A 26,542-nucleotide genomic window follows, 5' to 3' on the forward strand; every position below is an offset into this window, starting at 1 on the left:
TGGATCTATCCAGGTATATTTCTTTGGGGGTGATCTGAATCTTTTTGGGCAAAAGTTCAGTCCTATAGCAAACACCAGTACAACTTAGCAGCTGCAGACCAGTCCTCTAGACAAGCAGACAACAGGCAAAAACTGGCAGCTATAGTCCAGTCCTTTCAGCAAGCATCTGTAGTTCAACCCTGATTAAACTGTCAGGCTCTCCAAGCAGCCTGAGGAGAGGCTTCTAAAGTGGGAAGCTGCTGCAGGAACCTCATTAGCAATACATAAGCACATTTCTCTTGATGACAGTTATCACAAGCTGACCTCAACAAGACTATGTAAGGCAAACCAATACATGTGTGTCTTCATGGAAGAATAGCAAGGAAGAGCAAACCAAACCAAGGCTGAGTGCTCATCTCCCATTGTCTGTGGAGCCTTATTTATACTCCTTGATCAAGGGTTCTTTCACATGTCTACTATATCCAAACATCCTTTCACCTGTGTTTGCTTCAGGAAAACAGTCTTCCATGCTGTGTCTACTTCAGGAAAACAGTCTTCCATGTGTTTAGGTTAACAAGATATTCTTTCACCTGTGTGCCCCAAGCAAAATAACATTAGCACAACTCATCCTCCAAAGAACCAGAAGTTTCCACTTCACTTATTCTCTCCACAGTGCTGCTGTCCTGCCCCTTTGGTTGCTTCTTTGGTGAGTTGGCCACTTAGTGTTTTCTGTTATGGATCCTGTGAAGTTGAGTGTTTGGACCTCACTTTTGTCTTGTCATTTTTGTCTGTTCATCCAGGTGACCATCAATCTTTCACATATGGTTTTGCTTTTAGGGTGAGAATGTAGTAACAATGCTTTCTTCTCTTCTGTCTGCTCATCCTAGCAACTGACATATTTTCACTTTAGGTCTCGGTGTGAGGGTGAGCTTGAGGATATCTTTATCCACTCATCTCTACAAGCTACTCACTTTCACTTTCTGATGATTGAGCCCTTGTTGATGATGTTATGCAAGGTAACAAAGTCAGGGATTACTGACAATTCAGTCACTGACCATCCAGCGCCAAGTGACATCAAGTTACCTGACCATATACCATTGGCATGCCTATCTGAAGCTGATATTTGGCTGGATCAGTGGCCCATTTTGGAACCTAATCTTTATGTTGTCAAGGAACTGGTCTTGGACCAATTAGCTTTGGGTCATTTGGAACTCTTGACCATCAGACATAATACTGCCAATTTTGTCATTAAAAAGAAGTCAGAGAAATATAGGGTTCTACATAATCTGAGAGCCATTGATGAAAAATTGGGAACCACTCAAGTGAGAATGCCTCATCCTAGTGCTATCCCACCCAAGTACCATGTGATGATCCTAAATATAAAGGATTGATTTTTTTTCAGGTCCCTCAGGCTCCACAGGATATGTGCCATTTTGCCTTCACGGTATGGAAGTCTAATATGGATAAACCAGCAAAAAGATGTAAGTGGACAGTCCTGCCCCAGGGCATGAAAAATAGTCTGACAATTTGATGACTGTATGTGGCCGAAGCCATACAGGTTGTCCCTGGGGATGTCTTTATAGTCCATTACATGGATGGTATTATGCTTGCACACACTAGCCTGTCCAATCTTGAAAGGATGTCCTCTCAATTGTTGCTTAACTTAGAAAAACTTGATTTGAAGGTTGCTCCCAAAAAGATCCAGAGAGTTCCCTCATATGCCTTCCTGGATTTTTCTACTTCTAACACAATTAAGACCCTGGCCTTATCCGTCATGGCTAAAGAATCCTACTTTGTTGTGGAACTACAACAACTGTGTGGAACTGTTAACTGTCTCAAACCTTACTGTCTATTCTGGACCAGGAGATAAGGCACCTCTTTTCTCTCACCGAGTGGTCTAGCAGCCCCTCTGCCAGGGTTAAACTAACATCTGAGGCTAGCAACCTACCACAGAAAGTTATGGTGCTTCTTTCTGTTTCAACTCTGAAAATTCATGATTCAGGGAAAACCCTCCTGGCTATAATTCTCCGGTCTTTTGAGAGGGTCCAAGGAATGCTATGGCAGAATGAACCCTTCATGCAGTTGCACTAGGCCCACTCTCATTTACTTAAGGTCACCTCAAAATTTGAGACTCCCTTTTGCATTACCCTTAGGCGAGAGGCTTAGCAAGAACTTATAACAGGGAACTAGACAAAATAATTCTACTATTCTCCTTAAGATATTATGAGTAGATTCTATCAACTTTTAAGAAATGGTGACAGAGTTCACAGGCTCATTGCACAGTCACAGGCCACCAGACAAGAGTTTTATTTCTTTGTCCCAGCTGCCAATTAGTTAAATCCCATAGCAGAGCTAATTCTTGCCCCATTGCCAAGGAAACTATGGCCTTTTGTGATGATAATGAAACCAGATATGGGATTCTTATCCAAAGACCAACTGAAGAAAAAGGGTAGAACTCACATTCTCCCTAATCTTGACTCAATGAATCTAGGTGAATTACAGGGACTCCTGAAAAATTTTAAGTGGTGCCAACAGGAACCAGGTAACATTTTCTCAGATAGCCAATGTGTAGTACATGCAGACCATACCCTGACCTTCTCCTATATTAAAGAGCAAAACCACCCTATACATGTCTGCATGTTATCTATCCAGAAGGCTCTCCAGAATAGGGCATATCCCTGGTTCATCTCACACATAAGCTCACATTCTAAATTTCCTGGCATATTAGTCAAAGGAAATGAAAGAAATGATGCCTTTAGAATGACTGAAGACATGGAATTGTTAGAACAAGCCAGTACGTTACACCAGAGATTTCACCTTTTCCTCAGAATTTACATAATCTCTTGTCTAAATTGCCTATGCTTCAGTTTAAATATCTTGGGACAACTCTTATACTATTGGGGACTCTTGGCAGATTAGGATGTTCTCCCTAGAGGTCTACTCCCCAATACAATTTGGCAAATGGATGTCACCCATTACCCAGCATTTGGTAATCTTAGGTGCAACAATGCATATGTTGTGGTAGATACTTTCTTGACCTTCATATATGCGGTGTCCATGGCAGGTGAAAAGGCTTCTTATGCTATTAAGGCAATAAAAACAGCAATGTTGGTAATGGAACTGCCTTGGGCACTAAAGACTGACAATGGACCTGCTTACTCATCCCAGAAGTTCAGTGTCTTTTTATCCTCATGGAGGATCCATCACTTCTTTGGGATACTCTATAATCCTCAAGGCCAAGCAACCATAGAAAGAACAAATTGCTCATTGAAAGGAACACTTTTTTGGTCACCTTTCAAGAATCCACACCTAGCATTGGTGATGGTCCTATTTTATGTGATCTTTCTCAGCTTTGATAAGAAAGGTCTGAACTCTGCTTACAAACATTGGACATTTTTGCTGGGGGACATTCTCTTCCTGTCAGATAGATAGAAGGACCCAATAACCTCTCAGTGGCAGTCACCTATTTCACTTCTGACAAGGGGATCATTTTTGACAAAGAAGTGAGGTTTTGTTTGTGAATTTCTCCAGGATGCAACTGCACCAATATATGTGTCCTCAAGAGATATTCACCCAGCCACGTACCAGAGGGTGATGAAGAATTCTGAAGAGGACTAGAATGAGGGCAAATAATGTAATATTGTGTCTATTAATTTTCCTTCAGCCTAGCAGGGCCAATGAGCTCTGGGATTTGGTGCTCATATCCCTCTTTCTTTTGCCTGTAGCAGTTAATTCCCCAGCCTTCCCTGTTTTATTGTCCTCTTTCTATGTGACTTTGCGTTTGCTCTTCATGGAATTAATCACTACTACACAACAATTAGAAGGCACCTGGCCCACAGAGTAAAATCTCTGCTTTACCACCAATGTTTCCTCCATTGGTCCTTGTATCCAACTACATAATATGACAAGAGGGGACTTTCGTGGTAATCAAACCTATGGCACCCGGTTAGCCATGGAAGTACACATTCCTCTTTACTGCTTACAAATCCCCAAAGTTTCCCCCAAGTATATCACATTTACCCCTGCCTCACTGTCCAAGGGTCCCTCAAATTCCATCTTTTAGGGGACTTGCTATCTCTTGGGAGCACTGCCAGCCTGCAGTAGGCATAAAATTCACGGGAGACTACCCTATATTGTCATCTAACCTCACATGTGGCATGTGGAGGTTTGCCTCACATGATGAGTCTAATACTCCTCTCTATGTAAACAGTGATCCCATTAGATTTTGATATGACCCCATTATGAGCAACTGAGATTTATGTGATCCCTCTAATTTTCCTGATTTATGCCCTCTCACTCTCCTAAAAGGTGGCCATCTCTTTAATGGGATGTGTTTCCATATAAATCAGTTGGCTAAAATGTGGACTGGGGCAATTCCTGTGATTGTGAACATTGGCAGCCAGGTTGGCTAAAAAGCCACCCCAAACTATATCTGACCTCCCTTTTACTTTCTGGTCACAAATACTTCCATTATCACAAACAGTCTTAACTGCTTTAGTGAAAAATGTCCCCTGGTTTCCTGATGTGCAGGGTATTCAACAATGGCTATCCTGATGAATACACGAACTGACATTTGAATGCCTGTGGTAAATGCCACTCACTTTTATGCCATAACTCTGATGGCCCAGCCTCACTTCCAACTCCTATACCAGGGAAAGAGGGATTGGGTATTGTAGCTGCCGTCACTGTGGCCATCTTGCAGGTATTGTTAGGGCAACAACAGCTGATATTGCCTTGACCCAGACAGCCACTATGGTGGAGACTGTCAATGTGGGAATCTCTAAGTCAGCTGGGGCACTATAGGCTCAGAAGGTACTAAATGAGCATCTTTATACAGCCATCCACATTTTATAACAGATTGACTTGTATGTCTCTATTGGCATGTGACCTCATGTTTCACTCAACTTGCCTAATCTCTTACCCTGTACATAACACTGCTAGAGACCAACAATAGTTGGCTCAACATCTTGAAGATACCTGGTCAGATAAGTCCCTTAACTGCTCTGTGCTGTTAAATGAGAACATAGGCAACTTCAATGTGACAAGGGCATCTGTGCTCTCTCTAGATGCTGAATTCTTGTGACAGGTATGGGACAATATTAAGAGGCTGCTTGCCCCCTTACGGATAGTCACTTATGCTATGATGGATTTGCCATACTAATAATTATTTTAAGTGTCTCACACAGTCTATCTCCAAGCAGCACTCCTTAAGTAAGTTGACCCTCCAGGTCTTGATGGCTCTCAAAAATCCCAATTGCAGCCCATTAAAGAAGTGACCAAGACCTAGATGGCAGAGATCCATGAGACCACCACGTAAGCTGTTCCTCATCTCTCCCCCTTGTGGGACATGCTTCTGGAGTGATATCTCTTTGAGGATGTTAGTCGATCATGGGTAAGATCCTAGAAAAAAAAAAACAACCTAAGACAGGCAGTCCAGTATACTGGGAATCCTCTGAGGTAGGGTCAACAATGTTGAGGCAATGGTACCCTGGTTCCTACTAGGCTGTCAAAATCTGAAAACAAAAGGGTAGAAATGTAGGTAGAAGGGCGATGGTTGCCGCGGCATAAACACTGGAAATTGCACAACAAAAGCATCTCCTGCAGAAGGACCTAATTGAAGAAAGCTTAAGAGACCAAAAACTGCTGACATAGACAATGCCAGCCAATTGGGAACTACTGTTTAGAAAAACTGCTTTCTTGGGACCAAAGGGACACTAGTGGAAAATATTAAAGTAGCTTGCAGCAGTATTCAGACAAGTTTGCTGTTGTATTTCTCTCCTGCTCCCTGAGTATGTGGAGTTCATGCTCTCAATTTTGTACCACATCACCTCCAATCCTCAAGGGCAAGTAGGGTCAGGCAGTGGGCAGTCCAGTGCCCAGAGCACCTGGCCACAAAATCTTACACCTACTAACTATGCCATGCCTGAAAGGTTTGTTTGAAGGACAGTGGCAGAGAATTTGTTATAAGTTCTTAACCAATGAATGGTCTAACTAGAGAAACACATACCACAAGAGAAAGATTTTGCCTGATATTTTCTAGATGGAACCTTGATAGCTCAGGGTTTTAAAATAAAACCAGACATGTGAGATAGATAGATAGATAGATAGATAGATAGATAGATAGATAGATAGATAATAAACAGAGAGAGACAGAGACAGAGAGAAACAGAGAGACAGAGACAAAGACAAATAGAGATGGAGACACAGGACACAGAGACACAGAAACAGAAAAAGAGACAGAGACACAGAGACAGAGACAGAGGGACAGACAGATAGAGGAAATGATTGAAATGATTCTAAATGATATACTCATACCATGAAAATTAAATATTTTACTCTAATGTTTACCCCAGGTATAAATTTACTACTATTCTTCTGCAATGGCCAATTATGTGGTATGCTTCAAAATTGCAATTAGGCTCAAAATATTTTAAATATTTTACTTGATGGGAATACCAACCCAATCACAAAACCTTTTATTTACAATACGTTCTGCCTGAAATATAATCTAGAACAATGGTGACACAATTTGCAGCAAGTGGACAACCAATGTTTAATTAGACCTGCTTAGTCAGACTGATCTAACTAAAGGCCCACAACACAAAGGGAAGCACATGCCTGGTACTGCATGGATGGCCAGGAACCAAAGACTGCATATCCAAGATTATTAAAATAAAATCAAACATGACTGGAAAAAGAAAGGTTAATGAAATTAATTTTATTGGATATTTTAATTTACATTTCAAATGTAACACCTTCCCCAGTTTCTCATCCACAAACCTCTATCCCATGCCCCCTTCCCCTTCTATGATGGTGTACCCCCTTCCCAACCACCCACCTCATCCTGCTTCCCCTCCCTGGACATTCCCCTACACTGGCAAGACCAAGGAATTCTCTACCCATTGGTGCCCAACAAGGCCAACCTTTACTATATATGCAGCTGAACCCATGGTTTTGTCCATGTGTAGTCTTTGAGTAGCAGTTTAGTTCCTGTAAGAGCAGGTTGGTTGGTATTGTCCTAAAGGGGTTGCAAGCCCCTTTAGCTCTTTCAGTAGTTTCTCTAACTCCTCCAATGGGAACCCCATTAGCAGATCAATACTTTGCTCCTAGCATTTGACTCTGTATTTGTAATGCTCTGGCAGATCCTCTCAGAAGACAGCTATATCAGACTTCTATCAACATGCACTTCTTGGCATCAGCAATATTGTTTGGGTTTGGTGGCTGTACATTTATGGGCTAGACCCCCAAGTGGGGCAGACTCTGAATGACCATTCCTTCACTCTCTGCTCCAAACTTTGTCTTCGTATCAATTCCTATAAATATTTTTGTTCCCCCCTCTAAGAAGGACTGAAGTATCTGCACTTTGGTTACCCTTCTTCTTGAACTTCATGTAGTCTGTGGATTGTACCTTGGGGAATTCAAGATTTGGGGATAATATACACTTATCAGTGAGAGCATAACGTGTGTGTGTGTGTGTGTGTGTGTGTGTGTGTGTGTGTGTGTCTGTGTCTGTGTCTGTGTGTATGTGTGTTTGTGTGTGTGTGTGTGTGTGTGTGTGTGTGTGTTCGGGTATATGTGTGTGTGTTTGTGATTGGGTTACCTCACTCAGGATATTTTCTAGTTCTATCCATTTACCTATGAATTTTATGAAGTCACTGTTTTTGGTAGCTGAGTAGTACTCCATTGTGTAGATACACCAAATATCTATAACCAATCTTCTGTTGAATGGCATCTTGGTTCTTTCCAGCTTCTGATTCTTATAAATAAAGCTGCTATGAACATAGTGGAGCATGTGTCCTTGTTATATGTTGGAGCATCATTTGGGTATATGCCCAGGAGTGGTATAGCTGGGTCCTCAGGTAGTTCAATATCCAATTTTCTGAGGAACTTCCAGACTGATTTCCAGAGTAGTTGTACCAGCTTGCAATCCAAACTAAAATGGAGGAGTGTTCCTCTTTCTCTACATCCTCACCGGCATCTGTTGTCACCTAAGTTTTCAATCTTAGCCATTTTGACAGGTATGAGACAGAATTTCAGGGTTGTTTAATTTGAATTTCTCTGATGACTAAGGATGTTGAATATTTCTTTGGGTAATTCTCAGCCATTTGACACCTGTGATCCAAATCTTGAGGCTGGAAAAATACAGGCTTTTGATTCAGCTCTTGCCATGGGATGAAACAGACTTCTGATCCAGATCTTGAAGTATAGTGGCCATTAAAATCTTAGGCCCAAGGAGGCAGATCTCTGAGTTCAAGTCCAGCTTCTATAGAGCAAGTTTCAAGAAAAGAAAAGCCTAGGTGTAGGCATATTCACCTTTAGTCTGGGCCATACTTTGTACTAGAGTTATACATAAGGACACTGGAGAAAGGAAGGGTTTTTTTTTTCTTTTGCCTGCTGGTACTTACTTGCCAGAACATCTGTTGGAACCTACTTCTTCAGGATTTAAGTTTATGCAGAAGACCAGCTGAAACACTAGCCTTATGTGACTGAACACCTATTAGATTCTTGGATTTCCCATTCACAGCTGCATATTGGGTAGCTGGACTGCAGACTCTAACTCATTCTAATAAATCATATTACATAAATTCTGGGACTAGAGAACGCTGACAAATACAATGCCCATCACTTGGCTTAGAAGTTATTCACTCACTCAACAACTGCCTAGGTATAATAGTCCTCCCAATATTAAAATACTTTATACAAAATTACACAAAATTTGCTTATTTTGAGTAACCATTCTATTATATACTTCATAATTTAAAACATCTCAGATCCCTAACTGTCGAGGACCAGACAGCTGGACTAGTCAGATTCCTGAGAAGGGCTTGACCTTTTCAAAGAAAGAACATGTCCCCAGAAGACTGTTGCCTCTTTGTCTAAGGAGGATATCTTGCAATTTAATGATTCACCTTATGTCCTTGGGCACCTCACAGTACTCCCCCTGCCCTAAGCTTCAGTTCCTGCTTCAATTCCTGCTTCAGAGCTTTAAATGCTGTACATTCCTCTCAATAAACAGGCCTTGACAAGGACACTGCTTGGTCTTGCTCCTCTTTCTCGCTCATTCTCCCGCAGTTATGGGTCCCCCTCGACTCCCACAAATAACTGGGTCCCCGCTGGCGGGGGCACCTAATATAATGGAATTGCAAAACAGTACTTATATTGTATATTTTCCTATTTTTTACATGTTGTAATATATATTTTTCTTATTATTGGATATTTTATGTATTTACATTTTAGATGTTATCATCTCTCTCAATCCCCCCCACTCCAATGCCCTCTCCCTGCTTTGATGAGGATGCTTCCCCTTCCACCCACTGACTCCCACCTCACTGCCCTGGCGTTTCCCTATGCAGGGGAATTGATCCTTCAAAGGACCAAGGACTTCTCCTCCTATTGATGGCAGACAATGCCATTTTCTGCTATATATTCGGCTGGAGCTATGGGATCCTCCATTTTGTTGGTTTAGTCCCTGGGAGCTCTGGGTTTGTTTGTTTGTTTAGTTGATATTGTTCTTCCCATGGGGTTGCAAATCCATCTATCTCCTTTAGTCCTTTCTTTAACTCCTCTGTTGAGGGTCTTTGAGATCAGTCTGATGGATAGCTACAAGCATCCTCATGACAAGGCAGTGGCAGGTCTATTAGGAGACATCCATATCTGAAATCTGTCAGCAAGTACTTCTTGGTATCAGCAATAGTGCCTGTGTTTGGTGACTCCAAATGGGATGGACTCCTAGGTGGAGCAATCTCTGGATGGCTTTTCCATCAGTCTCTGCTCCATTCTTTGCTCTTGTATTTCCTTTAGACAGGAGCAATTCTGGGTTGAAATTCTGAGAAGAGTGGGTGGCCCTATTCTCCAACTGGGGCCTTGCCTAATCTCTGGATATGGTCTCTACAGGTCCTCTCTGCTTTGTTGGACTTTTCATCTAATCTCATTCCTATAGGGTCCTGGGAGCCTCTTCCTTCCCTGGCAACTGGGACTTGCTGGTGGCTACTCCCAGTTCCCCATCCCCCATTGTTACACATCACTCTTCAAATTCCTGACCCTCTGAATATCATCCCTGTCTTCTCTTATACCTGATTCTGCCTCCCTTTTCCCCTCCTCCTCTCTTCCTCTGAAGTCCCTCATACCCTCTACCATTCATGAGTATTTTATTCCCCCTTCTAAGAAGAACTGAAGCATCCACATTTTGGTTTCCCATTCTCTTTTTTAACTTTACTATAGGTCCTATTTATTTATTTATTTATTTATTTATTAAAAATTTTATTAGATATATTTCTTTACTTACATTTCAAATGTTATTCCCCTTCCCGGTTTCCTGTCCGTAAGCCCCCATCTCCTACCCTCCCCCTCCCACATACGAGTATTCCCCCCATACATCCCCCTTACTGTCCCCCATATTCCCCTGCACTGGGGGTCCAACCTTGGCAGGATCAAGGGCTTCTCCTTCCATTGGTGCCCTAACAAGACTATTCTTTGCTACATGTGCATTTGGAGCCCTGGGTCAGTCCATGTATAGTCTTTTGGTAGTGATTTAGTCCCTGGAAGCTCTGGTTGGTTGGCATTGTTGTTTGTATGGGTTTGCAAGCTCCTTCAACTCTTTAGATCCTTCCTCTAATTCCCACCAAGGGGGTCCTGTTCTCAGTTCTGTGGTTTGCTGCTAGCATTGGCCTCTGTATTGGACATACACTGGATGTATCTCTCAGGAGAGGTCTATATCCAGTCATTTTCAGCATGCATTTTCTAGCTTCATCAATCTTAACCTAGTTTTGGTGTATATATACATACATGGGCCATATGTAGAGCAGGCCCTGAATGGCCGTTCCTTCAGTCCCTACTCTGAACTTTACTTCCATATCCCCTCCTATGGATATTTTCCCCTTTTTATTCATTCATTCATTCTTTCATTCATTCATCTATCCATCCATCCATTCATTCATTCATTCATTTATTTTTACACTCCAGATTTTATGCCCCTCCTGGACTACCCTTCAACTGTTCTACATCCCGTTTCTCCTCCTCCTCCCCAAACCCTGTCTCCACAAGGATGTCCCCACCCAACCCACCCCATCAGACCTCTAAACTTACTGGGGCCTCCAGTCTCTTGAGGTTTATGTGCATCTTCTTTGACTGAACCCAGACTCCGAAGTCCTCTGCTGTATTTGTGTTGGGAGCCTCATCTCAGCTGGCGTATGCTGCCTGGTTGATGATCTAGTGTCTGAGAGCTCTCAGGGATCCAGGTTAATTGGGACTGCTAGTCCTTCTACGGGGATGCCCTCCTCCTCAGCTTTTCCCTAATTCAACCAGAGCAGTCAGCAGCTCCTGCTCACTGATTCTTTCAGCTGCTTGTTGGGTCTTTGAGAGGGCAGTCATGATAGGTGCCTTTTTGTGAACGAACATAACCCCAGTAATGGTATCAGTTCTTGGGGGCCTCCCCTTGAGCTTGATCTCACTTTGGGCCTGCTGCCGGACCTTCTTTTCCTTAGGCTCTTCTCTGTTTCCATCCCTGCATTTATTTCAGACAGAGATAATTATGGCTCAGAGCTTTGACTGTGGGATAGCAATCCTATCCCTTATTTGATGCCCTATCTTTATGCTGGAGATGGGCTCAGCAAGTTCCTTCTCCCCATTCTAAGGCATTTCATTTATAGTCCTCCCCTTTGAGTCCTGAGAGTCTCTCACTTCCCAGGTCTTTGGTACATTGTGGAGGGTTCTCCCAACCACCTGCCTCCAGAAGTTGCCTGTTTCTATTCTTTTTTCTGGCCCTCAGGTCTTCAGACCTTTTCTCCTACTGAATACCAGATCATGTCTCCCCCACTCCCACTCCATCCGTATAACTCCCTCCATCCTTCTTACAGATGCGTTTGTCATCTTCCCAAGTGGGACTGAGGTGTCCTCACTTGGGCCCTTCAGTTTGTTGATCTTTTTGAGTTCCGTGGACTGTATCTTGAGTATTCTGAGCTTTTGGGCGAATATCTACTTATCAGTGAGTGCAAAAAATATGTATTCCTTTCTGATTGGATTATCTAATTCAGGATATTTTCTAGTCCATCCATTTGCCTAAGAATTATTTGAAACCATTGTTTTTAATAGTTGTGTAGTACTCCCTTGAGTAAATGAACCATATTTTCTGTATCTATTCCTCTGTTGAAGGACATCTGGGTTTTTTCTAGCTGCTCACTATTATAAATAAGGCTGTTATGAACATAGTGGAGCAGGTATCCTTGTTATATGTTGGAGCATCTTTTGAGTGTATGCCCAGAAGTGGTATAGATGGATCCTCAGGTAGTACTATGTCCAATTTTCTAAGGAACTTCCAGACTGATTTTCAGAGTGGTAGTATGGCTTGCAATCCCACCAACAATGGAGGCATGTTGTAATATATTATTTTTTTCCAAACTCTTGTCAAATTCCTATCTATATCCTTAGCCTCCCAAATTTGTGCTTTTCTCCCTTTTCTTCATAATTTGTGCTTCTTAAATAATTTCAGTTGTGTAAATGTCCATTGTAACATGAGCAAATTACTGGTACTATCCTCTTCAATGAAAGTGACATTTCTTCTCAAAGCAGCTAACAATTGTCAATATCTCCTTTATTCTGAGTGAGACTTCATGGTAACCATCCTCTGCATGCCAAGATTTTGAATTGGTTTTGGCTTTGATAGGTCTTCTGTATGTTGTGACAAGCACTTTAAGTTCCTATTTATAGCTGCCCTATTGTACCCAGAAAACATAAGTTCCTTGTAGTAATCCACTGTTTCTGGCTTTTAACTTCATTCCACCCTTCTTCCTAAATACTCTGTGAGCTTTTGAAGGTGGTAGTATGGTTAATTTATTTTCTTTATGGCTGAGCATTCTGTAGTTGTTTATCCTCTACCCCTCAGTTGTTTTATCTATTAGAAAACAATGTCCTACATGTTCAGTACAAGTACCATACATTTAAATATTTTATTCTTCTCACTTAAACTATATCATTATTTCCACTCCCTCCACTACTCCCAATCTTCACCTCTCCCAAATTTCTCCCCCAAATATGCTCCTCTGTTGTTCCCCTTGGGGAAAGAGAAGCCCATAAGGGAATTACACCAAATTCAACAAGCATAACAAGTTTCACTAAGATTAGGCACAAACCATTATATTGAGGACTGATAATGCAACCTAATGGGATAGGTTCCAAGAACAGGCAAAAGAGTCGCAGACCCCTTTCCTTCTACATATGTATATATAGACATACTCCCACTGCTAGGATTCTCATAAGAACACAAGGTAAACAACCATAGAATATGTGCAGAGGACTTAACACAGATCTATGCAAACTCCATCATTTTCATTTCAGTATGTACAACCTACTAGCCCTTTTTAATGTGCTTCTGTGACTGTATTCTCCTGGTCTCCTGGAGTTCTCTGGCTGTTCCAGTCCCTCTTCACCTAATTCTACAGGACTCTCCAGTTCAATTTAAGGATTATCTGTAACTTATTGCTACTTCTTTTCTCATCATCTCTAGGTAGTCAACTGGATTTTGCCTCAACTCATGACTGTAGCATAATATCATTAAAAATCATTTCATACCTTCTAGTCTCTGCCTGTTCCCAGAGCTGAAAGCCAGTCATCAGGATTGCTGACACACCTGACAGCAGAGGTAAGACCCAAATTTCTGCTCTGAGTTACCTGCGTGGTGCCCTCTGGTCACAAACCCAGGAGCATGCTGAGACAGTACTCTTCCCATTTCTGTCAATTCCCAGAGCTGACCTGGCCCCACAGCTCTCTATACCCAGATCCTGATGAGAGAAAACAGGTCTACAGGGGTGTTCACCAAAGCCTTATAGGGGATCAAGCCACTGTCAGAGACAGCAATACCAGGTAACACCATGAACAACCTGATGGTGAGAAGTATGCACAGGAACCTAAACAAAAGAAACCAAGACTACTTGGTATCATTAGAGCCCAGTTCTCCTACCAAAGCAAATACTGTATATCCTAACACACGAAAAAAAAAAAAAAAGCAAGATTTAGACTTCAAATCACAGCTCTTGATGATGATAGAGGAGTTAAAAAGGACATAAATAACTTCCTTAAAGAAATACAGGACAACACAGGGGAACGAGTAGAAGCCCTTAAAGAGGAAATGCAAAAATCTCTTAAAGAATTGCAGGAAAACACAAAGAAATGGGTGAAGGAGTCAAACAAAATAATTCAGGCTTTAAAAATTAAAATAGAAACAATAAAGAAAACACAAAGGTAGACTACCTTGGAGATAGAAAACCTAGGAAAGAGATAAGGAGTCATAGATGGAAACAATACCAATAGAATACAAGAGATAGAAGAAAGAATCTCAGGGCAGAAGATATAATAAAAAAAATAGACACAACCATCAAAGAAAATGTAAAAGGCAAAAAGCTCCCAACCCAAGACATCTAGAAAATCCAGGAAACAATGAAAAGATCAAATCTAATGATAATATGGATAGAAGAGAGCAAATATTTCCAACTTAAAGGTCCAGTTAATATCTTCAACAAAATTATAGAAGAAAACTTCCCTAACCTAAAGAAAGAGATGCCCATAAACATACAAGTACCTTACGTACCCCAAATAGATTGGACCAGAAAAGAAATTCCTCCAATCAAATAATAGTCAAATGCACAAAAGAAAGAAGGTATATTAAAAGCAGTAAGGGAAAAAGTCAAGTAATATATAAATGCAGACCTATTAGAATTGTATCAGACTTCTCGCCAGAGATTATGAAAGCCAGAAGATCTTGGGAAGATGTCATACAGACCCTAAGAGAACACAAATGCCAGCCCAGGCTACTATATTCAACAAAACTCTCAATTCTCATAGATGGAGATACCAAAATATTCCATGACAAAGCCAAATTTACACATTATCATTCTACAAATCCAGCTCTACAAAGGAAAATAGATAGAAAACTCCAAGATAAGGAGGAAAACTATACCCTAGAAAATGCAAGAAATTAATCTTCTTGCAACAAACCCAAAAGAAGAGAGACACACAAACATCATTCTACATCAAACAACCAAAATACCAGAAAACAACAATCACTCTGCCTTAATATCACTTAACATCACTGGACTCAATTCCCCAATACAAAGACATGGAACAACAAACTAGATATGGAAAGAGGGCCCAGCATTTTGCTGCATACATGAAACACAACTCAGTAACAAAGACACATACTACCTCAGAGTAAAAGGCTGAAAAACAATTTTACAAGCAAATGGTCTGTAGAATCAAGCTGGAGTAGCCATTCTAATATTGAATAAAATTAACTTTCAGTGAAAAGTTATCATAAAAGACAAGGAAGAACACTTAGTATTCACCAAAGGAAAATCTACCGAGATGAACTCTCAATTCTGAGTATGTATCTTCCAAATGCAAGGGCACCTACAATCATAAAAGAGACCTTACTAAAGCTCAAACCACACATTGCACCTCACACAATATTAGTGGGAGATTTCAGCACACCACCCCCATCAAAGTACAGATCATGGAAACGGACACTAAGAAGAAACATAATGAAACTAACAGAAGTTATGAACCAAATGGATTTAGCAGATATTTATAGAATGCATCATTTTAAAACAAAAGAATATACCTTTTTCTTGAGCACCTCATGGTAACTTCCCCGATATTGAACATATAATTGGTCACAAAACAGGCCTCAGCAGAAAAAAGAAGTTTGAAATGATCCCATGCATCTGATAAGATCAACACAGACTAAGGCTGATCTGGTGGACAGGCTTATAATAAATTGACCTGGAGACCAATAGAAATGTTAAATATAAAACATTTTAAAGAAGCTACTATAAAGTATGTTTTACAGACTTCCTTTGTCAAAGAAATACTAAATAACTGGGCTAAGCATCATAGGCTTATCCCGCAAGATTGGAAGGGACTAGTGTTTGCTATATTAAAAGCTGGGCAAAAATTATACTGGAGACATGAAGCCAAAAAAACTATCACAACATAATTTAACAAGGGAAATAAATGTTTTGAAATGCCAGCAACTTGATAAAGGGACATATACTGACTTACAAGAACAAATGAAATCTGATAATAGCATAATAGAAAAAGGTTATGTTGCTACTTTAAGAGTGTAAAAACTCTAGTAACCTGGAAAAATCTATGTCCTTTACTAAAATAATACATGGTTCTAGAGAAGCCTCTACAAAATTCTAAAAGAGGTAGAAATCAACTATACATAGAGCCATAACAGACCCTAAAACCGGACAGTCATTGATATTAATATTGATATTTAAAATATAAATAGCAAATACTAGAGCACAATCAGACCATTAAAATCATGTAGAGCTCCTACAGATAAATAGCTAGGACAAACAACTAATGTTGGTTCTCAGGAGTATAATGACAATATCCTAAAACAGTCATAGATAAAAAAATATCAAAAATCAAAATCCTGATATTTTAATTGTGATAAGTTTAAACTTTTCTAAAGAAATTACAAGGCTAAAAGATTCAGAGGTCAAAATAACATGTACATTTATAGGAGAGAACAAACAAGTTCTAGTTGCTTTGCAAAACAAAGGCTTCCAGGATGAAGCACCTCAACCAGCAAGGAAGACGCAACACCTTTGGGCTCTTCTCAACAGCCTTTATTGCAGGAACACTTCATTCTTGATTCGGACAGTGGGGGGGGACAAAGGCACTCGCCTTAAGTACAAAACAGACAGTGGCTGTAAACTTGTCCTCTGAGGATTGGTGGAGTGAGAGATACCTTTTTTTTTTAATTTTTTTTTATTAACTTGAGTATTTCTTATATACATTTCAAGTGTTATTCCCTTTCCCGGTTTCCGGACAAACATCCCCCTCCCCCCTCCCCTTCCTTATGGGTGTTCCCCTCCCAACCCTCCCCCCCATTGCCGCCCTCCCCCCACAGTCTACTTCACTGGGGGTTCAGTCTTAGCAGGACCCAGGGCTTACCCTTCCACTGGTGCTCTTACTAGGATATTCATTGCTACCTATGGGGTCAGAGTCCAGAGTCAGTCCATGTATCGTCTTTAGGTAGTGGCTTAGTCCCTGGAAGCTCTGGTTGCTTGGCATTGTTGTACATATGGGGTCTCGAGCCCCTTCAAGCTCTTCCAGTTCTTTCTCTGATTCCTTCAACGGGGGTCCTATTCTCAGTTCAGTGGTTTGCTGCTGGCATTCGCCTCTGTATTTGCTGTATTCTGGCTGTGTCTCTCAGGAGCAATCTACATCCGGCTCCTGTCGGTCTGCACTTCTTTGCTTCATCCATCTTGTCTAATTGGGTGGCTGTATATGTATGGGCCACATGTGGGGCAGGCTCTGAATGGGTGTTCTTTCAGTCTGTGTTTTAATCTTTGCCTCTCCCTTCCCTGCCAAGGGTATTCTTTTTCCTCATTTAAAGAAGGAGTGAAGCATTCACATTTTGATCATCCGTCTTGAGTTTCGTTTGTTCTAGGGATCTAGGGTAATTCAAGCATTTGGGCTAATAGCCACTTATCAATGAGTGCATACCATGTATGTCTTTCTGTGATTGGGTTAGCTCACTCAGGATGATATTTTCCAGTTCCAACCATTTGCCTACGAATTTCATAAAGTCATTGTTTTTGATAGCTGAGTAATATTCCATTGTGTAGATGTACCACATTTTCTGTATCCATTCCTCTGTTGAAGGGCATCTGGGTTCTTTCCATTTTCTGGCTATTATAAAGAAGGCTGCAATGAACATAGTGGAGCACGTGTCTCTTTTATATGTTGAGGCATCTTTTGGGTATATGCCCAAGAGAGGTATAGCTGGATCCTCAGGCAGTTCAATGTCCAATTTTCTGAGGAACCTCCAGACTGATTTCCAGAATGGTTTTACCAGTCTGCAATCCCACCAACAATGGAGGAGTGTTCCTCTTTCTCCACATCCTCACCAGCATCTGCTGTCACCTGAGTTTTTGATCTTAGCCATTCTCACTGGTGTGAGGTGAAATCTCACGGTTGTTTTGATTTGCATTTCCCTTATGACTAAAGATGTTGAATATTTCTTTAGGTGTTTCTCAGCCATTCGTCATTCCTCAGCTGTGAATTCTTTATTTAGCTCTGAACCCCATTTTTTAATAGGGTTATTTGTTTCCCTGCGGTCTAACTTCTTGAGTTCTTTGTATATTTTGGATATAAGCCCTCTATCTGTTGTAGGATTGGTAAAGATCTTTTCCCAATCTGTTGGTTGCCGTTTTGTCCTAACCACAGTGTCCTTTGCCTTATAGAAGCTTTGCAGTTTTATGAGATCCCATTTGTTGATTCTTGGTCTTAGAGCATAAGCCATTGGTGTTTTGTTCAGGAAATTTTTTCCAGTGCCCATGTGTTCCAGATGCTTCCCTAGTTTTTCTTCTATTAGTTTGAGTGTATCTGGTTTGATGTGGAGGTCCTTGATCCACTTGGACTTAAGCTTTGTACAGGGTGATAAGGATGGATCGATCTGCATTCTTCTACATGTTGCCCTCCAGTTGAACCAGCACCATTTGCTGAAAATGCTATCTTTTTTCCATTGGATGGTTTTGGCTCCTTTGTCAAAAATCAAGTGACCATAGGTGTGTGGGTTCATTTCTGGGTCTTCAATTCTATTCCATTGGTCTATCTGTCTGTCTCTGTACCAATACCATGCAGTTTTTATCACTATTGCTCTGTAATACTGCTTGAGTTCAGGGATAGTGATTCCCCCTGAAGTCCTTTTATTGTTGAGGATAGCTTTAGCTATCCTGTGTTTTTTGTTATTCCAGATGAATTTGCAAATTGTTCTGTCTAACTCTTTGATGAATTGGATTGGTATTTTGATGGGGATTGCATTGATACCTTATTAACATGCTTATCACCCTGGCCTTGTAAATGCCAGAAGGCCAGGGACAGGGCTATAATGATTGTATACCACAAACGACCACTAGATGTCAGTGCCATCTTTAGCCACTCCCAACACCAGGATATTGTAGCCTCTGTAAAAAAAGACAAGCATTGGTCAATTACCAGTCCAAGAGAGACATACAAATTAATATCTTTCAATTGGGAAAGGAACAGAAGGGCCTGTCAACTCAAGACCCCACAATGAACAATACAAGCCATTTTTCTCTGGTAAGTCTGGAGGTATCTAACAGAGAAAAAGGAAAATTAGATATTTCTGACCTTATGGGTGCTACAGAAGGAAGTACAGCTTTAGATCTGGACATAGAAACCCCTCTTACATTATCCCTAAAGTTAAATGTTATAATTTAACCACTGGTATGTATGTCTGCTTATATTCAGGGACAATGGAAATAATATTGAAAAGAAATAAATTAACTTCTGAAAATTTTACTGTACATCCAGATATAGTAGATAAGACAATAAGAAAAAAATAAAATCATTCAAAATATAAAAAATACAAATTGATACAAGAGATAGAATTACTCAACAAAATGTTGCTTCCTTACATCATAGATAAGGCTACTCCAATAAAGAGAATAAGAGCTCTGGGAGTACTGAAAAATGTATATTCTGATGAATAGCAGTTAATGATCAAAATTTAGGATATACATAAATGTTATTGACATAGAAAGTTTGATGGATACAGGAATTGATGTTATTATCCTTTCCCAAAAATCTTAAAATCCAGATTGACTACTTCAAAAGGTTTACACACAATGTATATAAATTGCTAAATTATCACAAATGACAAAAAGTATCCAATAAATTACCTGTGTGAGACCAAAAGGAAAAACAAAATGTTGAAACCTTATGGGGCTGAAATAACCATAAACATATGCATAAAGAATTTTTTATAACAATAGAATACTCGAGTTAATATTCCTACAATTCAAAGGACATCAAATAAGGAAATTGAAGGTGATATGGTAAATGTTTCTGGAAAAGATATTGCTACAGGTGATAGAGAACCATCGTAAGCTGTGCCAATGGTCAAAAACAAGACATCATGGAGACTGCGTTTGAAATTTGTAAAATGGGTCACTTATCAAACAGCCCACTTTGACAAGAGCAGTGGCCATAATAAAAGAAAAATTACAGACACTTAAACAACTGGAACATGACCAGAGAGAGGTTTAACATATAAAAGAGTCTACTAGTCCATAGAATTCCCCTATGTTAGTTACAAAAAAATCAAATATATAGAGTATAACAACCAATTTAAGAATACTTTTTTTTATTATTAACTTGAGTATTTCTTATATACATTTTGAGTGTTATTCCCTTTCCCGGTTTCCGGACAAACATACCCTCCCCCCTCCCCTTATTTACAGGTGTTCCCCTCCCCATCCTCCCCCCATTGTCCCCCTCCCCCCAACAGTCCAATTCACTGGGGTTTCAGTCTTAGCAGGACCCAGGGCTTCCCTTTCCACTGGTGATCTTACTAGGATATTCATTGCTTCCTATGAGGTCAGAGTCCAGGGTCAGTCCATGTATAGTCTTTAGTTAGTGGCTTAGTCCCTGGAAGCTCTGGTTGCTTGGCATTGTTGTACATATGGGGTCTCGAGCCCCTTCAAGCTCTTCCAGTTCTTTCTCTGATTCCTTCAACGGGGGTCCTATTCTCAGTTCAGTGGTTTGCTGCTGGTATTCGCCTCTGTATTTGCTGTATTCTGGCTGTGTCTCTCAGGAGCGATCTACATCCGGCTCCTGTAGGTCTGCACTTCTTTGCTTCATCCATCTTGTCCAATTGGGTGGCTGTATATGTATGGGCCACATGTGGGGCAGGCTCTGAATGGGTGTTCCTTCAGTCTCTGTTTTAATCTTTGTCTCTCCCTTCCCTGCCAAGGGTATTCTTTTTCCTCATTTAAAGAAGGAGTGAAGCATTCACATTTTGATCATCCGTCTTGAGTTTCGTTTGTTCTAGGGATCTAGGGTAATTCAAGCATTTGGGCTAATAGCCACTTTTCAATGAGTGCATACCATGTGTGTTTTTCTGTGATTGGGTTAGCTCACTCAGGATGATATTTTCCAGTTCCAACCATTTGCCTACGAATTTCATAAAGTCATTGTTTTTGATAGCTGAGTAATATTCCATTGTGTAGATGTACCACATTCTCTGTATCCATTCCTCTGTTGAAGGGCATCTGGGTTCTTTCCATTTTCTGGCTATTATAAAGAAGCCTGCAATGAACATAGTGGAGCACGTGTCTCTTTTATATGTTGGGGCAACTTTTGGGTATATGCCGAAGAGAGGTATAGCTGGATCCTCAGGCAGTTCAATGTCCAATTTTCTGAGGAACCTCTAGACTGATTTCCAGAATGGTTGTACCAGTCTGCAATCCCACCAACAATGGAGGAGTGTTCCTCTTTCTCCACATCCTTGCCAGCATCTGCTGTCATCTGAGTTTTTGATCTTAGCCATTCTCACTGGTGTGAGGTGAAATCTCAGAGTTGTTTTGATTTGCATTTCCCTTATGACTAAAGATGTTGAACATTTCTTTAGGTGTTTCTCAGTCATTCGGCATTCCTCAGCTGTGAATTCTTTATTTAGCTCTGAACCCCATTTTTTAATAGGGTTATTTGTCTCCCTGCGGTCTAACTTCTTGAGTTCTTTGTATATTTTGGATATAAGGCCTCTATCTGTTGTAGGATTGGTAAAGATCTTTTCCCAATCTGGTGGCTGCCGTTTTGTCCTAACCACAGTGTTCTTTGCCTTACAGAAGTTTTGCAGTTTTATGAGATCCCATTTGTCGATTCTTGATCTTAGAGCATAAGCAATTGGTGTTTTGTTCAGGAAATTTTTTCCAGAACCCATGTGTTCCAGATGCTTCCCTAGTTTTTCTTCTATTAGTTTGAGTGTATCTGGTTTGATGTGGAGGTCTTTGATCCACTTGGACTTAAGCTTTGTACAGGGTGATAAGCATATCGATCTGCATTCTTCTACATGTTGACCTCCAGTTGAACCAGCACCATTTGCTGAAAATGCTGTCTTTTTTCCATTGGATGGTTTTGGCTCCTTTGTCAAAAATCAAGTGCCCATAGGTGTGTGGGCTCATTTCTGGGTCTTCAATTCTGTTCCATTGGTCTATCTGTCTGTCTCTGTAGCAATACCCCGCAGATTTTATCACTATTGCTCTGTAATACTGCTTGAGTTCAGAGATAGTGATTCCCCCTGCAGTCCTTATATTGTTGAGGATAGTTTTAGCTATCCTGGGTTTTTTTGTTATTCCAGATGAATTTGCAAATTGTTCTGTCTAGCTCTTTGAAGAATTGGATTGGTATTTTGATGGCGATTGCATTGAATCTGTAGATCGCTTTTGGTAAAATGGCCATTTTTACTATATTAATCCTGCCAATCCATGAGCATGGGAGATCTTTCCATCTTCTGAGGTCTTCTTCAATTTCTTTCTTCAGTGTCTTGAAGTTCTTATTGTACAAATCTTTTACTTGCTAGGTTAAAGTCACACCGAGGTACTTTATATTATTTGGGTCTATTATGAAGGGTGTCATTTCCCTAATTTCTTTCTCGGCTTGTTTCTCTTTTGTGTAGAGGAAGGCTACTGATTTATTTGACTTAATTTTATACCCAGCCACTTTGCTGAAGAAGTTTATCAGCTTTAGTAGTTCTATGGTGGAACTTTTGGGATCACTAAAATATATTATCATATCATCTGCAAATAGTGATATTTTGACTTCTTCTTTTCTGATCTGTATCCCCCTGACCTCCTTTTGTTGTCTGATTACTCTGGCTAGAACTTAAAGAACTATAGTGAATAAGTAGGGAGAGAGTGGGCAGCCTTGTCTAGTCCCTGATTTTAGTGGGATTGCTTCAAGTTTCTCTCCATTTAGTTTCATGTTAGCAACTGGTTTGCTGTATATGACTTTTACTATGTTTAGGAATTGGCCTTGAATTCCTATTCTTTCCAGGACTTTTGTCATGAAGTGGTGTTGAATTTTGTCAAATGCTTTCTCAGCATCTAATGAAATGATCATGTGGTTTTGTTCTTTAAGTTTGTTTATATAATGGATCACGTTGATGGTTTTCCGTATATTAAACCATCCCAGCATGCCTGGGATGAAGCCTACTTGATCATGGTGGATGATTGTTTTGATGTGCTCTTGGATTCGGTTTGCCAGAATTTTATTGAGTATTTTTGCATCGATATTCATAAGGGAAATTGGTCTGAAGTTCTCTTTCTTTGTTGGGTCTTTGTGTGGTTTAGGTATAAGAGTAATTGTGGCTTCATAGAAGGAATTCGGTAGTGCTCCATCTGTTTCAAATTTGTGGAATAATTTGGATAGTATTGGTATGAGCTCTTCTATGAAGGTCTGATAGAATTCTGCAGTAAACCCGTCTGGACCTGGGCTTTTTTTGGTTGGGAGACCTTTAATGACTGCTTCTATTTCCTTAGGAGTTATGGGGTTGTTTACCTGGTTTATCTCATCCTGATTTAACTTCAGTACCTGGTATCTGTCTAGGAAATTGTCCATTTCCTGCAAATTTTCAAGTTTTGTTGAATATAGGCTTTATAGTAAGATCTAATGATTTTTTGAATTTCCTCTGAATCTGTAGTTATGTCTCCCTTTTCATTTCTGATTTTGTTAATTTGGACACACTCTCTGTGTCCTCTCGTTAGTCTGGCTAAGGGTTTATCTATCTTGTTGATTTTCTCAAAGAACCAACTTTTGGTTCTGTTGGTTCTTTCTATGATCCTTTTTGTTTCTACTTGGTTGATTTCAGCTCTGAGTTTGATTATTTCCTGCCTTCTACTCCTCCTGGGTGTATTTGCTTCTTTTTGTTCTAGAGCTTTTAGGTGTGCTGTCAAGCTGCTGACATATGCTCTCTCCTGTTTCTTTCTGCAGGCACTCAGCGCTATGAGTTTTCCTCTTAGCACAGCTTTCATTGTGTCCCATAAGTTTGGGTATGTTGTACTTTCATTTTCATTAAATTCTAAAAAGTCTTTAATTTCTTTCTTTATTTCTTCCTTAACCAGGTTATCATTGAGTAGAGCATTGTTCAATTTCCACGTATATGTGGGCATTCTTCCCTTATTATTATTGAAGACCAGTTTTTAGGCCGTGGTGGCCCAATAGCACGCATGGGATTATTTCTATCTTTTTGTACCTGTTGAGGTCCGTTTTTTGACCAATTATATGGTCAATTTTGGAGAAAGTACCATGAGGAGCTGAGAAGAAGGTATATCCTTTTGCTTTAGGATAGAATGTTCTATAAATATCTCTTAAGTCCATTCGGCTCATGACTTCTCTTAGTTTGTCTACGTCTCTGTTTAATTTCTGTTTCCATGATCTGTCCATTGATGAGAGTGGGGTGTTGAAATCTCCTACTATTATTGTGTGAGGTGCAATGTGTGTTTTGAGCTTTAGTAAGGTTTCTTTTACGTATGTAGGTGCCCTTGTATTTGGGGCATAGATATTTAGGATTGAGAGTTCATCTTGGTGGATTTTTCCCTTGATGAATATGAAGTGTCCTTCCTTATCTTTTTTGATGAATTTTAGTTGAGAATTGATTTTATTTGATTTTAGAATGGCTACTCCAGCTTGCTTCATCCGACCATTTGCTTGGAAAATTGTTTTCCAGCCTTTCACTCTGAGGTAGTGTCTGTCTTTTTCTCTGAGGTGTGTTTCCTGTAGACAGCAGAATGCAGGGTCCTTGTTGCGTATCCAGTTTGTTAATCTATGTCTTTTTATTGGGTAGTTGCGGCCAGTGATGTTGAGAGATATTAAAGAATAGTGATTATTGCTTCCTGTTATATTCATATTTGGATGTGAGGTTATGTTTGTGTGCTTTTCTTCTCTTTGTTTTGTTGCCAAGACGATTAGTTTCTTGCTTCTTCTACGGTATAGCTTGCCTCCTTATGTTGGGCTTTACCATTTATTATCCTTTGTAGTGCTGGATTTGTAGAAAGATATTGTGGAAATTTGGTTTTGTCATGGAATATCTTGGTTTCTCCATCTATGTTAATTGAGAGTTTTGCAGGATACAGTAACCTGGGCTGGCATTTGTGTTCTCTTAGGGTCTGTATGACATCTGTCCAGGATCTTCTGGCTTTCATAGTCTCTGGTGAGAAGTCTGGTGTGATTCTGATAGGTGTGCCTTTATATGTTACTTGACCTTTTTCCCTTACTGCTTTTAATATTCTTTCTTTATTTTGTGCGTTTGATGATTTGACTATTATGTGAAGGGAGGTGTTTCTTTTCTGGTCCAATCTATTTGGAGTTCTGTAGGCTTTTTGTATGCCTATGGGTATCTCTTTTTTTAGGTTAGGGAAGTTTTCTTCTATGATTTTGTTGAAGGTATTTACTGGTCCTTTGAGCTGGGAGTCTTCACTCTCTTCTATACCTATTATCCTTAGGTTTGATCTTCTCATTGAGTCCTGGATTTCCTGTATGTTTTGGACCAGTAGCTTTTTCCGCTTTACATTATTTTTGACAGTTGAGTCAATGATTTCTATGGAATCTTCTGCTCCTGAGATTCTCTCTTCCATCTCTTGTATTCTGTTGGTAAAGCTCGTATCTACAGCTCCTTGTCTCTTCTTTTGGTTTTCTATATCCAGGGTTTTTTCCATGTGTTCTTTCTTGATTGCTTCTATTTCCATTTTTAATTCCTTCAACTGTTTGATTGTGTTTTCCTGGAATTCTTTCAGGGATTTTTGCGATTCCTCTCTGTAGGCTTCTACTTGTTCTCTAAGGGATTTCTTCACGTCTTTCTTGAAGTCCTCCAGCATCATGATCAAATATGGTTTTGAAACTAGATCTTGGTTTTCTGGTGTGTTTGGATATTCCGTGTTTGCTTTGGTGGGAGAATTGGGCTCCGATGATGCCATGTAGTCTTGGTTTCTTTTGCTTGGGTTCCTGTGCTTGCCTCTCGCCATCAGATTATCTCTAGTGTTACTTTGTTCTGCTATTTCTGACAGTGGCTAGACTGTCCTATAAGCCTGTGTGTCAGGAGTGCTGTAGACCTCTTTTCCTGTTTTCTTTCAGCCAGTTATGGGGACAGAGTTTTCTGCTTTCGGGCGTGTAGTTTTTCCTATCTACAGGTCTTCAGCTGTTCCTGTGGGCCTGTGTCTGGAATTCACCAGGCAGGTCACTTGCAGCAGAAAAGTTGGTCTTACCTCTGGTCCCGAGAATCAAGTTTGCTCGTGGGGTGTTTTCCTCTGGCATCCGAGATGTGTGCAGAGTGCAGTCTCTTCTGGTTTCCCTGGCCTGTCTGCCTCTCTGAAGGATTAGCTATCCCTCCCATGGGATTTGGGTGCAGAGAACTGTTTATCTGGTAGGTCCCTTCAGATTATGGCGGTGTCTCAGGAGCAGCGGTCCTGCTGCTCCTTGGCCCTCCTCTAGGGGAACCCAGAAGCCTTATACTGTTTCTGCTTGGGCCAGGGATGTGGGCAGGGGTGGGCAATGTTGGTGGTCTCTTCTGCTCTGCAGCCTCAGGAGTGTCCACCTGACCAGGTGGTGAGGTCCCTCTCCCATGGGGTTTGGGAGCATAGAGCTGCTGCGGGCTGGGATCGGCGGGTTTGGGACTCCCGGTAAACAGCAGAAGTGCTCGGTCCTAGAGGAATTTTGCCTCTGTGTGTCCTGAGTTCACCAGGCAGGTCTCTTGCAG

Source organism: Rattus norvegicus, chromosome 5, assembly GCF_036323735.1.
Source record: "Rattus norvegicus strain BN/NHsdMcwi chromosome 5, GRCr8, whole genome shotgun sequence".
NCBI lineage: Eukaryota > Metazoa > Chordata > Mammalia > Rodentia > Muridae > Rattus > Rattus norvegicus.